This window comes from Lynx canadensis, chromosome B1, assembly GCF_007474595.2.
Source record: "Lynx canadensis isolate LIC74 chromosome B1, mLynCan4.pri.v2, whole genome shotgun sequence".
In the NCBI taxonomy this organism is placed as follows: Eukaryota; Metazoa; Chordata; class Mammalia; order Carnivora; family Felidae; genus Lynx; species Lynx canadensis.
In genome coordinates, this window is record NC_044306.2 from 132,221,188 (window position 1) to 132,236,805 (window position 15,618).

Here is a 15,618-nt window from a genome sequence, read left to right on the forward strand (position 1 = left end):
GAGTAACTTGAGTTACTTCTAATATTAAAATATTAGAAGAGGGGGTACCTGGGTGGCTCAGTCAGTTGAGTGTTGGACTCTTGGTTTTGGCTCAGGTCATGGTCTCACAATTTATGAGATAGAGGCCTAAGTCAGGATCTGTGCTGACAGTGCAGAGCTTGCTTGGGATTCCTCTCTCTCCCTGTCTCTCTCTCTCTCTCTCTCTCATTGCCCCTCCCTTATGTATGCTCTCTTTTTTTCCCAAAATAAATAAACTTCTAAAAAAAGGATTAGAAAAAACAAAGTGCAAGACTAAAAAAAAAAAAAAAACACTAACTTAGAAAAAGAAACCTTAGTTCTAATATGAGTTTTATCACTTCCTCATTTATCCATCTGAATAGAAAGAGATGACCTATATCACTGTTCCCAATTTAAAGCCCTTAGACCCCTAGAGATTCTAGAATGTGATTAAAAGATCTATGAAATACAGGGGCCTATGCCTGAATGACAATGCATATGCTAACTAATACATTATAATTCTAAAGACTTTAATTATAATTATATAATTTTTAGTAAAAAATATATAATTAAAATAATTTTGTCCTAGATTAATACATTTGGTTATTTTTGTTTTAATTTGTGAATTATTATTTAAATGACTCAAAAATCTTGGAACTTCATCTCCCTGGGGATTTAAATGATTTTACATTATCATTTAAGCCAAAAATTATCTGATTCATCACCCTCATCTGTATAGCTATCAGCTACCTCCTTAACCATCTCTCCCATAGTTACTTCTGAGAATACCTGGGGAGTTACCCTAATGCCCACAAGCGAGTGAAATTCTTGTCTTCCTGTCAACTGTATGGTGTCTGTGGTCTGCAAATCCATCTGTAATTGCAAAAACCACCACCCTGGTTGCAGACACCTTCTAGGGATGCCTGCCAAGCCCATGAGGTTATCTCCTTGACATTCCCGTGCTACAGATCCTTGAATTGCTGACAAGCTCATATGCCCTGTAGATTTTACTGTACCTAGGCTAAGCCAGATTCAGTACAAAAGGAGGAAGAATGGCTTCTCTGAATAAATTTCAGGTGGAGCCATGGACCCTAGCCAAGATGAGATCTAGAGAAGAGTCCACATGCTTTCCGTAGTCTCTGAGTAGTCTCTGAGTCCCTAACCCACCCCTTCTTCATTCTCTGGAGAGGAGAAAGGGGAAAAAATCCTTCTTCTCTCTAGACTCTGTTCACTCACACAAATTAGTTAATTCACTAGCACATCAGATCTCTTGGTGAACAGATTTCCTCAGTGGAGTCTGGGGGCAGGGGGCGGAAAGCAATAAAAGATAATCTTGGTAAGGTGATAAAATTTGATATTTCTGAGCTAGATAATGATTAAGCCCCCTTCCAGGACCTTCTTGATGGTACAGTCCTTCTGATCAACTTGTCCTCACCAGGAAGTGGGAATTTTCCTGATCTGGCTTTCCTGAAATACTTCTTCCCTATCACCATTCCTACCACCACCACCTCCCACCATCTAATAGTTGTTCTCAATTCTTCCCTCTCTTGTCCTAACAAGCATTACATATCCTATCTATGAAGTACAGTCTTTCTTGTCTACACTGTATTTATTTTTCCTACTCTCCAGTGTCACCAAAGAACAATCTGAGGGCTTGATATTGTTGATAAGCTTCTTTAATATTATAAAATGATACTATCCACAAATTTACTGATGCTTATACTAGGTGTTGAGAAATATCTTTTTATGTCATACAGTGATACCCTCTTATCATTCTATGATAAACACATTCTTATCCCCATTTAGAGGATAAAGAAAATAGAGTTATTTGTTCATGGCCAATAAAATGGCAGTGCAAGAATTCAAAACCAAATTCAACTTCAAACCTATACTCTGAAATCTGTCAGAAAAAAAGCTAAGAACAAAGAAGGAAACAAAAAGAGACCTCAGCAATGAAAATATTTCACATAATCCATGCACTAAAGCTTCTTAACTCATCTTCAAAGGAATCCCCCAGGCTCTTAATCAGAGCCTAAATATTGAATCTAAATCTAGATTATCTGTTTTTTAAATCTGTTAGATAAGAAACAGCATGTTGAAAGCAGTGAGAGAAATGAAAGATGCAATGATCAGATTCCAAGAAAAAAAAAAGAGACAAGAAAACTAGAAAAAATTAGTCTCACAAGCTCAAAAGTTCCCAGGAGGATAGGACAATTTAGAAGCAACTAGCTCTACATTCTAATAACAATTAGAATTAGTGCAGTAGTTGATGTTCATAAATTCTGGGGGCATCTTTTTGTCACTCTTATACCTCACTTATAATAACTGTGTTAAATCTTCTAGAAACAAGAATCAGCTGCTGCATGTTCTCATTCATACTATTTTTTCACTTAAGAATAATTTTCTGTGTTAACTATTCTAGTACCACTGTTGGGAAAACAATTTGTTTTATCCAACATGAAAATTGAATTATGAGAATATTCAAGATTCTATTCATGAAGACTATACACAATATAAATCCATTTTTTAAGACTTAAGAAGAAACCAAACAATGTTTTGTTTAGAATTACCTAATAAAACAATTTTTTAAGTGCAATACATTATGAAAACAATTTTTTAGATGCAAAGAAATAATGGCCCTAAAATTTGAAATAGGGCTTTCCTCCAGAAGGAGACAGGAAGGTGGAATAAGCAAATAACCCAACTGTAAAATAAAAAAAGGGTTTGAATAGACACAGAGCCAAAGAAGCTATACCTGATAAGCCAATAGGAACATGAGAAGATGCTCAACATGATTACTCATTAGGGAAGTGAATATCAAAACTATAATGAGATACCATTTCTCACCCAATAGGATGAGTATACAAAAAACCCAAATAGAAGCGCCTGGGTAGCTCAGCTGGTTGAACGTCTGACTTCAGCTCAGGTCATGATCTCACAGTCCATGAGTTCGAGCCCCGTGTCGGGCTCTGTGCTGACAGCTCAGAGCCTGGAGCCTGCTTTGGATTCTGTGTCACCCTCTCTCTGCTCCTCCCCTGCTCATGCTCTGTCTCTCTCTGTCTCAAAAATAAATAAAAACATTAAAAAATTTAAAACAAAAACAAAAAACAAAAAACCCAAACAACAAGAAGTGTTGCCAGAGATGTACAGAAACTAAAATCCTCACACATTGCTACTAAGAATGTAAAACGAGGTAGCCACTTTGGAAAACAGCTTGATAGGTTCCTCAAAAAGTTAGACTTGCCATTTAACTAACCTAGCAAATCCACTCTTAGATGCCTACCCAAAAGAAATAAAAACATGTCCACACAAAAAAACGTGTACATAAATATTCATAACAGCATGATGTACAATAGAGAAAAAATGGAAAGAGCTCAGATATCCATCAAGTTGGTGAATAGATAAACAAAATCCTGTAAATCATAGAATGGAAAACTATTCAGAAATAAAAAGAAACAAAGTTTTGATGTGTGCTACAACAGGCATGAAACTCAAAAAACACTCAGCAATAGAAGCCAGACACACAAGAATATCAATATGTATGATTCTATATATATAAAATGTCCTAGAAAGGCAAATATATAGAGAAAGTAAACTGGTAGTTTGCTAAGGGCTGAAGGTGGCAAAATGGAGTCACTAAATGAGCACAAAGTGTTTTTTTTAGAGTGATGGAAATGTTCCAAATTTAGGTTCTGGAATATGATTGTATAATACCATAAACATACTAATATTCATTGGATTATGTACTTAAAAAGGGTGAATTCTATGATATGTAAATTATATCTCAATAAAACTCTTTTTGAAAGCATAACAGATTTCAACTCTTTCCTCTTTAACATTCTAATGGACTACCCACATTATTCAGTCTTCATGAAATTTTTAATTGAAGCAATACATGACTATGCTGTTCATGTCCTTGTAGTTTGCATAACTGACAGGTGGAAAAGAGAGGCTTAATTACCCACAAATTACTCTCATTATCATTCCTTCCAATTTAAACAACCATAGTGTGGTTATGAGTAATGTCACTAAAAATGTCCCAATTTGCAATTTCACCAAGAACGGAAAGTAGGGATGTCTGGTGACCTTGAATCATTATCCATGATAATGTGGACACATCTAGCTTATAGCCCTGCCTCTGCATTGGATCATGTCAGGTATATCACACATTTTAAAGTCAAAGAAGGGAAGTTGACAGTACCCTTTTATTTAAAAAATAAAATTTTCTGGGGCGCCTGGGTGGCGCAGTCGGTTAAGCGTCCGACTTCAGCCAGGTCACGATCTCACCGTCCGTGAGTTCGAGCCCCGCGTCGGGCTCTGGGCTGATGGCTCGGAGCCTGGAGCCTGTTTCCGATTCTGTGTCTCCCTCTCTCTCTGCCCCTCCCCCGTTCATGCTCTGTCTCTCTCTGTCCCAAAAATAAATAAACGTTGAAAAAAAAAAATTTTTTTTAAATAAAATTTTCTTGATTCATTATATAAATCAATGATCCATCTACAGGGCGAGATGGAAAAATAGGTAAACATGGCTGAAATACATCAAATCCATTAAGAAAAAAGGAAGTCAACGTGGAGACATATTTGCTATTTCTCTGAGAAAGTACTCTTTTGGTTCTTCACCTAGAACTTGGCAAAGTTAAAAGGTCCTATCATGCATATATTCCCAGAAACTTAGGTGACTGTTTCTATCATAGTTGTTTTCAGTGGAAACATACTCTTTAAATTTATGTCCAGGATATTACTGTTCTATGGAGCTTGTAGTTGTTGTTTTTTTAATATGCCTGTTTTTGAAAGCCTTGTAGAAGACCTACGATGAACTTAATAGCTTTGTTTATCCTTTTTTGTAGAGTAGGTTCTTTCTACTCTGCAAAATGAAAAAGTTATTTGGGGAAACACAGCATAGACTGGCATATTTTTCTCAGATCTGTGGTATGTTGTGATGAAGCCAGAACTGTCAGACCGAGACAGAAAAGCCATTGAGAGTGCATTAGCACTGAAATGTGCACAGCCTAATTTTCTATTACTGGTGATGCAAAAGGAAAATACAACAGAGCAGCAAGGGAATAACACAAATTATTTTCCTCTTTATTTATCACTTTAGGTTCAGCCAGGCAGAGCTGATGGACAGGAAGAAAAACAGCAATGGGGAATTCTCCACTTCCTAGTATAGTCATTTAGATTTCATAAATGTTACTGATCATCTTAGAGGAAGTACCCTTAGTTTTCATTATTCCTGGGACTTCTCTTTTCCTGGAATATTTTCCTCTTCCATCTTCTCCGGATACAATTCTATTCCTTGGAACCTGGAACAGAAAGAGGACATTAGTGGGAAAAATCTGAATAAAGTATGTAGTTTAGTAATTAGTATTGTATCAGTATTAACTGTGGGGAATAAGCTTAGGAATTCCCTGAGCTTACACCCATGGGTTAACAAGGCATAAAGAATTAGAAAGCCACAGGATGAACACACACAAGTTTGGGTAAACAAGATTAGGTAAACAGCAAAGACCCCCTGTGTAGGACAAATGTACAGGAATAGAAAAGCTTCAGGATAAAAACATCAAAATGAGGTAAACAAGATTAGATATTCAGGGCAGAAACACCCCCCAACTTAGTACAATAGCAGAAAGTTGCTTTCACAAGAAGGAAGGACAAAAACAGGAAAACAGGACTTTAGACAGCAGCAGGGCAAAGTTGCCCAGAGTGGAGCTAATTAGCAAAAGAAAGGTGCCTTGTTGACCCTGAGGAAGCATGCTCTGTCTTTCTTGTCCCCAGGGCCAGTTTAGGTAAACAGATGTGGAGCCTCAAGCCTGTTGTAAACAACCTTCCTTCCAGTCAGGATTTTGTTTTGTATTAACCCAAACCCCTAACACAGCATATCTTCAAAACTCCTTTTCCCCACACCCGTGAGTTAATGTTCATGGTTTCATTGTCTCTTTGTGCATGCCCATCACGTTTGTAAGACTTCTGATCTTAATAAAAACAGAACAGGGACACTTATTTGTGGCTCTTGTCTCTTCCTGGACATTAGCCTCTCTCCTATTTTAATCCTATGTCCTGCTCTCTTGCTGGACAAGAGAGAACTCCAGACCCAGAGTCTACGACAATTAACTTACTAGTTTTGATCATTGTTTCAAGGATTTGTAAGATGTTAACATGGCAGAAAATTGAGTAAATTGTACCGGGGAACTTTCTGTACTATCTTTGTAACTCTTCTGTAAATTCAAATACATTTCATAATAAAACCACAAAAGAAAAAAAAAAAAAAAAACTTGAGTACAGTTACTAAACAACAACAAAATTCTACTCCTCATGTAGAAAGTGAAGCAGATATCTTCCCCCTGGTGTCTACTTTTATCCCCTCCTTGGCCCCCAACCCCTGCCCCACAGTGAGAGGTAAAACTTGGCACTATATATTCTTGTAGCCTTTGTTTCCTTAAAGCACATACCACTTTCTAAATTTTATCACTGATGTACATTTTAGTATACCCTATTAGGAAGGCAGAATGGGTTAGAACAACAATAATAACAAAAATAGAAATTTAGTTCTACCAAACTTGGGCAAATGACTTAATCTCCCTGAGCCTTAGTTTCTTCATCTAAAAGAGTGAAAATAATTAGTTAACCATAGATTAGATGCCATATATGAATAAAGATCTTTGGACAAAACCTATCACATAGTAGATGCTCAAAATAGCTATATATGCTATTGTTCCCATTACCATTATTACTAGGCTAAGTTTCTTGGTATCAGGGACTTTCTTGTTCAAGTTCACAGAAACTTGAAATGCAGATGCTCAGATATGGGTTAGTGAATTGTAATGGCCTCAGAATGTGTTTTTTCAGATTGATATATTTGTCATTCTGGTTTTAATTAATTTTATTTTCTAAATTGTTATTGTCTTCTTTGTTTTCAATTCTCAAAAGTACATGTTTATGGTCTATTATATCTAGCCAACTCACTGAAGTTTCTCATCAAACTACAGTAAGTAGGAGAAAAGGGATTTTTTTTCTTACAAAGTTCTTGAGTAAACCTTAAACGTTTCCCTTTTCTATTTCTGTCTTTGAAGAAACTTTACCTCACTGCCACCTAACTAGCTTGTGTATTCTTGGGCTTGTTAGTGACCTCTTTGAAGGGACCCAAAATCTGCTGTGTTTGCATTGGTTTCTGAATACTTTCATTCCAAATTATAAAGCAAATTTTATGAACTCTAACCCTAGTCATGCCTATGTGCTTTGAGATTTAACAACAACAACAAAAAAAATGGAGAGTACTGGAATAAAATAGGATGAGATTTTCCCTTTAATGTGAATATTATTCTGAAAATGTTTGTTAACATTAGTTGCTTTCTCATTCATTCGTTCATAAAGAGTGATTGATTGTTTAGTACCTACCAGCCATTAAGCTAAATACTGAAAATGTAAATCTGAAAAAAAATACAGTCCCTACCCTAAAGGAGCTCATATTCTTTAGGGAGACAAACTTGTAAACAGCTCATTATAATGCATTGTGAAATGTGCAATAATAGAGATGTTACAGAACATTATGAGATCGTAAAAGAGCATTTCAATCTGGGGAAAACAGAAGCATCCTGACTCTAAAGCATTTTTCTCAGCCTTAGCTGCCACAGAAATTACCTGGGGAACTTTTAAAAATATACATTCCTGGGAGCCATCACATAAATTCTATTGTAATTGGTCTGGGGTATTGCCTAGGCATTAGGACTTTTTCAGGTGCTACTGTTCTAAAGAATAAGGAGAAATTAACCAGGATGAAAACAAAGATGGTGGAGAAAGCCATGGAGACAAGGTATGTTGAGCAGAGAACAGCACAAGCAAAGGCACTGAGGCAAGAAAGACTTTGGTATGTGATGTGTAAGTAAGATACATGTTGCTGTTTTGTGAGAGGGCAGTGTCGAAAGAATGATTTTAGTGTTCTGAGTGCAGTGGTGGGAAATGAAGCAAGAGCGGAGAGTAAGGAGGTCATGCTGCTATCAGGATAACAGATTCGACAAAGAAATGACACGGTCAGATTTACATCATGGATAGCTTTCTCTGCTAGCTGAGTAGAGGGAGTGTTTGAAGTAGACAATACTGGAGGCAGGGAGATAAATCAGGAGATCTAAATGAGACATGATCAAGACCACAACCTTGAAACATTAGGAAGAGATTCCTAAAAACTTAAAGTTATATTAGCCATTCTCAGATACTGTTTGGATGTCACAAGAGTGGTAGAAGGAGAAATCTGGTGAACAGGTGGATGGAGATTAATATCTACTGAAACAGAGAAGATAGTAATGGCAGTAGGTTTAGGAGGAAATGTGATATGCTCAGTTTGGAACACAATGTGTTTGAGATGCCTGTGGTGTGTTCAGGTGGAGATATTATACTAGGCCACCTGGTCAAAGTTTAAGGATGAATGAGAATATTGACTTGGACACATTCAAGACTGCTTTTGCTTTGGCTTGCTCTTGAAGGAGCCAATAAGCAATGCAAAAGTAAAGATTGAAATGGCTGATACAATTCCTCAATGTCTCCTTTTTAACTCAAGGAGATGCAATGTAAATGCAGTGTCTTAGTCTATATGGACACTTTGTGCATAAGAACAGAAGAATTCTAGATCTCTGGGCTTACTGACGTTTTTACTCCCAGCCATGTCAGCACCCCATAACTCAAGGTAACATTTGAAGCTATAATTCTGCTATTCCACAAATTATATTGCACAGGCCTAATTACGTTCTGAGCCTTGAAATTCTTGCTCTGTTAGCACTGATGAAAATGCCTTATCTCCCCAAGTCTATTTGGTCACATGTAACACTTAGGTTCTTTTTGTTATATCTCAATAGCCAACAATAGTTGGAGGTAGGTGGATAAGGGCTAAGTTTCCCCACTACTTCAACACAAGTTTATAAAGAAAACAAGTCTCAGACCAAATTCTGATGTAAACGTAGACGTTAATCTTAGTCTCTCAATTCTCATAATGTCTCTAGAACTTAGTGGGCTGAAAAACAATTTTACTATTAATCTCTCACTGTTCTGAGGTATGAATGATCTCAATTGGGTGGTTTTTTCTTCCAGTCTCTCAGGAGTCATGTCTTCTGGGTTTCTGGAGACAGATAGATTGAACATCCAAGATGGCTCTTCACAGGGCTGGTTTTAATGCTGGCTTTGGGTGGGAGCTCAGCCAGGACCAGAACATCTGTGCATATCCTCTTTATGTGGTGTGGGCTTCCCACACCATGGAGTCTAAAAGAAGAGCAACTAAGGGCTGTACTCATAACTGACAGTCATTTCTGCCATAGTCTGCCACCAGTGCTGCCATTGGGCCTATCCATATTGAAGGGGGTGAAGAAACAAACTCCTATAACCAGACGGGAGAGTGACAAGGTCACATTAGAGGTCATTTAGTCTTCCATGAAAAACACAATCTACCACTAAGGAGCAAACCAGCACAGCACAGTCATGCAACCTGCTCTTTAAGAATAATGAAGTGTCAGCGCTGTCTTTTTTGTTGCTCCAAAAATACTTTTCATAAATAGCTTCACCTGAGGCAAGAGAAGTACCATTCCAGAGATAGGTTTTAGCTAATTATTATTTTTTTTAATATGTGGTGTCAAGGAATCTGGACTACCTGAGATACTTTAGAGATTAAACTTAGAACACCATCCCAAAGTTTACAGTTTATAGGGCTCATTAAACTCATATGCTCTGTTTATGAAAGTCTGATGATCTCTAAAATATTTGGTATGTTTAGGCTTTCAGAGTATCTATGACATTGTATTTTAAAGTAATATGCAAATATCATCATAAGGCACTAGGAATGTGCCACATAGAGGTTTGGATATTTTAATTTAAAAGACATTAGATATAAATTTTTAAACCATCTTTTACCTATTTCAAAAAATATATATGAGGATGGATGAAATCACCCAGGAAGAGTGAGTACAATGAGAAAAGCCGTGATTCTTGGCCAATTCCTGCAACTCACCACCATGTTAGGGTCCCCAGAGGAAGACAAGCTGGCAAAGTGGTCAAAGAAAGATTATGGGTATAAGTAGAAACAGTACAGGCAATTTCCAGAAAAAGTGCTAATCCACAATTTCCATTGCAGTGAAGTAGTATAATCAAATCGGGATTAAAATATTTTCACTGGCATTGGAAACTGGAAGTCACAAGTGACCTTAGCAACTGCACCATCAGTGAATTGTGGTCAGAAGACACCCATATTAAGGAGTGAATGCAAATGCAAGGAAGTGAAGACTGACTCTTTGAGGATGTTTTGATATGAGAAGTGGACAATGCTCAAAAGGGACATGCAGCTGAAGGGCAATTTTTAGATAGGCTGAGACTTAGGCATGGTTCTAGGATGAGCAAAGAAGAATCATTCCTGATCAAGCTTTTCTGAGAGAGAAAAAGAAATGAGATAAAAGTCAGGGTTAATAAATTACCTAAACCCTGAAGAAAGGAAAGCAGGATGGATGTAGATGCAATTAAGAGTGGCAAAACAAACAACTAAGTTATAAATTTGTGCCTTGTTCTTACTAGATTTTTCTTCTTTCCAAAGAGGTGGCCTCATTTTTATATTTTTTCCTTTTTCAATATAATATATTCTGTTCCTGAAATAAAAGAATCATAATGGAATACAAATATATAACCTCAAAATGAATTTGCAACAAAGAGTAGAGAACAATGTATTTTTCTAATACTTATAAGTAAAACTTTTACAATAATTTGAAAAATAATTCATACAAATGAATGGTGTGAATTAGAGTATGGGCTAAATTGTGATAATAAAGAAGCCCTAATGTGAAGCAGCTCAAACCAGACAGCACGTTAATTCTCTCTGGGTTTTTTTTTTTTTTTTAAGATAAAACTAACCTATAACATTACAGTAGTTTCAGATACACAACAAAATGATTCAGTATTTGTATTTGTACTTGTTAAGTGATCACCACAATAAGTCTGGTTTATATCCATCACCACACAGAGTTACAAATTTTTTCTCATGAAGGAACTTTTAAGATCTACTCTTGTAGCAACTTTCAAATACAGTCAACAGTATTATTAACTACACCATGTTGTATGTTACATCCCCGTGATTTTATAACTAAAAATTTGTACCTTTTGATTCCCTTGGGCATTCTGCCTCACGCTACCCCTGTCTCCAGCAACACCAGTCTGTTCTATCTATGAGTTCTATTTATGTATGTATGTATGTATGTATGGGAGTGGGTGGCAGTTTGATTCCACATACAAGTGAGAACATACAGTATTTTTTTTCTCTGATTTATTTCACTTAACATAATGCCCTCAAGGTCTATCCATATTGTGCAAATGGAAAGATTCTTTCTTTTTTATGGCTTTATATTATATATATGTAGCACTTTCTCTTTACCCATTTATTCACCAGTGAATATTTTGGTTGCTTCTATATCTGGGCTACTGTAAATAATGTGGCAGTGAACATGGGAGTTCCTGTATCTTTTTGAAGTGGTGATTTTTTTTTCTTCAAATAAATATCCAGAAGTGGAATTGCTGATCATATGGTGGCTCTATTTTTAATTTTTTGTGGAACTCTATATTGTTTTCAATAGTGGCTTCACCAATTAACACTTCCTCAATGGTGCACAATGGTTCCCTATGCAACATCCCTGTCAAGACCTACTATTTCTTATATTTATAACAATAGCCATTCTAACAGGTGTGGAGTTATGTCATTGTGGTTTTGATTTACATTGTCCTGATGATTAGTATCATTGAGCACATTTTCATGTGCCTATTAGCCATCTGTATATCTTCTTTGGAAAAATGTTTATTCGTATACTCTGCCCATTTGTTACTTGGATTATTTGATTCCTTTGCTATTGAATTGTATGAGTTTTGGGTTTTTTTTGTTTTTTGTTTTTTGTTTTGAGAGAGAGAGAGAGAGAGTGCACAAGAGGGGAGAGGGACAAAGGAAAGAGGGAAAGAGAGAAATAATCTTAAGTAGGTTCCATAGTCAATGTGACGCCCGATGCAGGGCTCAACCCCATGACCCTGGCATCATCATGATCTGAGCCAAAGTCAGGAGTTGTATGCTCCATTGACTGAGCTACCCAGGTGCCCCCAGTTGTATGAATTCTTTACATATTTTGCATATTAACCCCTTCTCAGATATATGATTTACAAATATTTTCTTTCATTCAGTAGGTTGCCTTTTTTTTTTTTCAATTTCTATATTTATTGCTTGAGCTGACAATTGAATTCTAAGCAAGGCAGGAGGGAAAAAACTCAAATGCCAAGTCATTCTTTTTTATTATTTTTATATTCCAGTATATTTTATATACAGTATTATCTTAGTTTCATGTGTATAATATTGCAATGCAACAATTCTTTTTTTTTCTTTTTTTTTTTTAACGTTTATTTATTTTTGAGACAGAGAGAGACAGAGCATGAACAGGGGAGGGGCAGAGAGAGAGGGAGACACAGAATCTGAAACAGGCTCCAGGCTCTGAGCTGTCAGCACAGAGCCCAACGTGGGGCTCGAACTCACAGACCGTGAGATCATGACCTGAGCCGAAGTCGGACACTTAACCGACCGAGCCACCCAGGCGCCCAACAATTCTTTACATTACTCAGTGCTCATCACAATTAGTGTAATTTTAATTCCCTTCACCTATTTCACCCATCTTCTACCCACCTCCTCTAGTAACAATCAGACATTTGGACAGCTTCTATGTTATGGGTATTATAAATAATTCTATAAAAAAACAGGAGTACCTGTATCTTTTTGAAGTAGTTAGTGGTTTTGTTTTCTTCAGATACATACCCAGAAGTGGAAATGCTGGATCATATTGTTTTATTTTCAAATTTTTTAGGGACTTTCATACTATTTTCCAAAGTGGCTGTACCAGTATGCATTCATATCAACAGTACACAATCTCCACATCCTCGCCAATACCTGTTGTTTCTTGTGTTATTGATATTAGCCATTCTGACAGGTGTGAGGTGATATCTCATTGTGGCTTTGATTTGAATTTCCCTGATGATGAGTGATATTGAACATCTTTTCATGTGTCTGTTGACCATTTGGATGTCTTCTTTGGAGAAATGTCTATTCATGTCTTCTGCCCATTTTTTAATTGGATTATTTGTTTTTTGTGTGTTCAGTTGTATAAGTTCTTTATATATTTTGGATACTAATCTTTTATCATATATGTCATTTATAAATATCTTCTCCCACTCAGTAGGTTGTCTATTAGAATAATTTGTTGTTTCCTTTGCTGTATAGAAGCTTTATGTTTTGATGTAGTCCCAATAGTTTATTTTTGCTTTTGTTTACCTTGCCTTGAGAGACATATCTAGAAAAATGTTGCTATGACCAATATCAGAAAAATTATTGCCTGTGCTCTCTTTTAGGATTTTATGGTTTCAGTTCTCACATTTAGGTCTTTAATCCATTTGAGTTTATTTTTGTGTATGGTGTAAGAAAGTGATTCAGTTTCACTATTTTGTATGTTGCTGTCCAGTTTTCCCAACACCAGGGAAACAGGCTCCATTTGTTTGTTGAAGAGATTGTCTTTTTCCCTTTGCATGTTCTTTCATCTTTGTCATGAATTAATTGATCATATAAATGTGGGTTTATTTCTGGGCTCTCTATTCTGTTGATCTAAGTGTCTTTTTTGTGCCAGTACCATACTGTTTTGATTACTACAGCTTTATAGCATATCTTGAAATCTGAAATTATGATACCTCCAGTTTTGTTCTTTTCCAAGATGGCTTTGGCTATTCAGGGTTTTTTATGGTTACATACAAATTTTAGTACTATTTGTTCTAGTTCTGTAAAAAAATGCTGTTGGTATTTCTATTTCATTGTTGCAGTTATGTTTGGGTTATCTGTCCATTGATTTAAGTGGGTATCAAAGTCCCCTAATATTATTGTATTATTATCAATTATTTCCTTTATGTGTGTTAAATAGCTGCTTTTTGTGTTTGGGTACTTCCATTTTGGGTACATAAATATTTATAATTGTTATATCTTATTTCTGGATTGTTCCCCTCTGGTTATGTAGTGTTCTTGTCTCTTGTGTCAGTCTTTGTTTTAATGTCCATTTTGTCAGATGTAAGTATTGCTACTTCAGCTTTCTTTTACTTCCATTTGCATGATACTTTTTTTTTAATTTTCTTTTTTATTTTTTAAAATTTACATCCAAATTAATTAGCATATAGTGAAACAATGATTTTAGGAGTAGATTCATTAATGCCCCTTACCCATTTAGCCCATCCCCCCCTCCCACAACCCCTCCAGTAACCCTCAGTTTGTTCTCCATATTTAGGAGTCTCCTCTGTTTTGTCCTCCTCCCTGTTTTTATATTATTTTTGTTTCCCTTCCCTTATGTTAATCTGTTTTGTCTCTTAAAGTCCTCATATGAGTGAAGTCATATGATTTTTGCCTTTCTCTCACTGACTAATTTCACTTAGCATAATACCCTCTAGTTCCATCCACATAGTTGCAAATGGCAGGATTTCATTCTTTTTGATTGCTGAGTAATACTCCATTGTGTAGGTATATATATATATATATACACACACACCACATCTTCTTTATCCATTCATCCATCGATGGACATTTGGGCTCTTGCCATACTTTGGCTATTGTTGATAGTGCTGCTATAAACATGGGGATGCATGTGTCCCTTCGAAACAGCATACCTGTATCCTGTGGATAAATGCCTAGTAGTGCAATTGCTGGGTCGTAGGGTAGTTCTATTTTTAGCTTTTTGAGGAACCTCCATACTGTTTTCCAGAGTGGCTGCACCAGCTTGCATTGCCACCAACAACGCAAAAGAGATCCTCTTTCTCCACATCCTTGCCAACATCTGTTGTTGCCTGGGTTATTAATGTTAGCCATTCTGACAGGTATAAGGTTGTATCTCATTGTGGTTTTGATTTGTATTTCCCTGATGATGAGTGATGTTGAGCATTTTTTCATGTGTCGGTTGGCCATCTGGATGTCTTCCTTGGAGAAGTGTCTATTCATGTCTTTTCCCTATTTCTTCACTGGATTCTTTGTTTTTTGGGTGTTGAGTTTGATAAGTTCTCTATTGATTTTGGATACTAACCCTTTATCTGATATGTCATTTGCAAATATCTTCTCCCATTCTGTCGGTTGCCTTTTAGTTTTGCTGATTGTTCCTTTGCTGTGCAGAAGCTTTTTATTTTGATGAGGTCCCAGTAGTTCATTTTTGGTTTTCTTTCCCTCACCTCTGGAGACGTGTTGAGTATGAAGTTGCTGCAAGCAAGATCAAAGAGGTTTTTGCCTGCTTTTTCCTTGAGGATTTTAATGGCTTCCTGTCTTACATTTAGGTCTTTCATCCATTTTGAGTTTATTTTTGTGTATGGTGTAAGAAAGTCATCCAGGTTCATTCTTCTGCATGTTGCTGTCCAGTTTTCCCAGCACCACTTGCTGAAGAGACTGTCTTTATGTCATTGGATATTCTTTCCTGCTTTGTCAAGACTAGTTGGCCATATGTTTGTGGGTTCTTTTGTGGGCTCTCTATTCTGTTCCATGGATCTGAGTGTCTGTTCTTGTGCCAGTACCATACTGTCTTGATGATTACAGCTTTATAGTATAGCTTGAAGTCT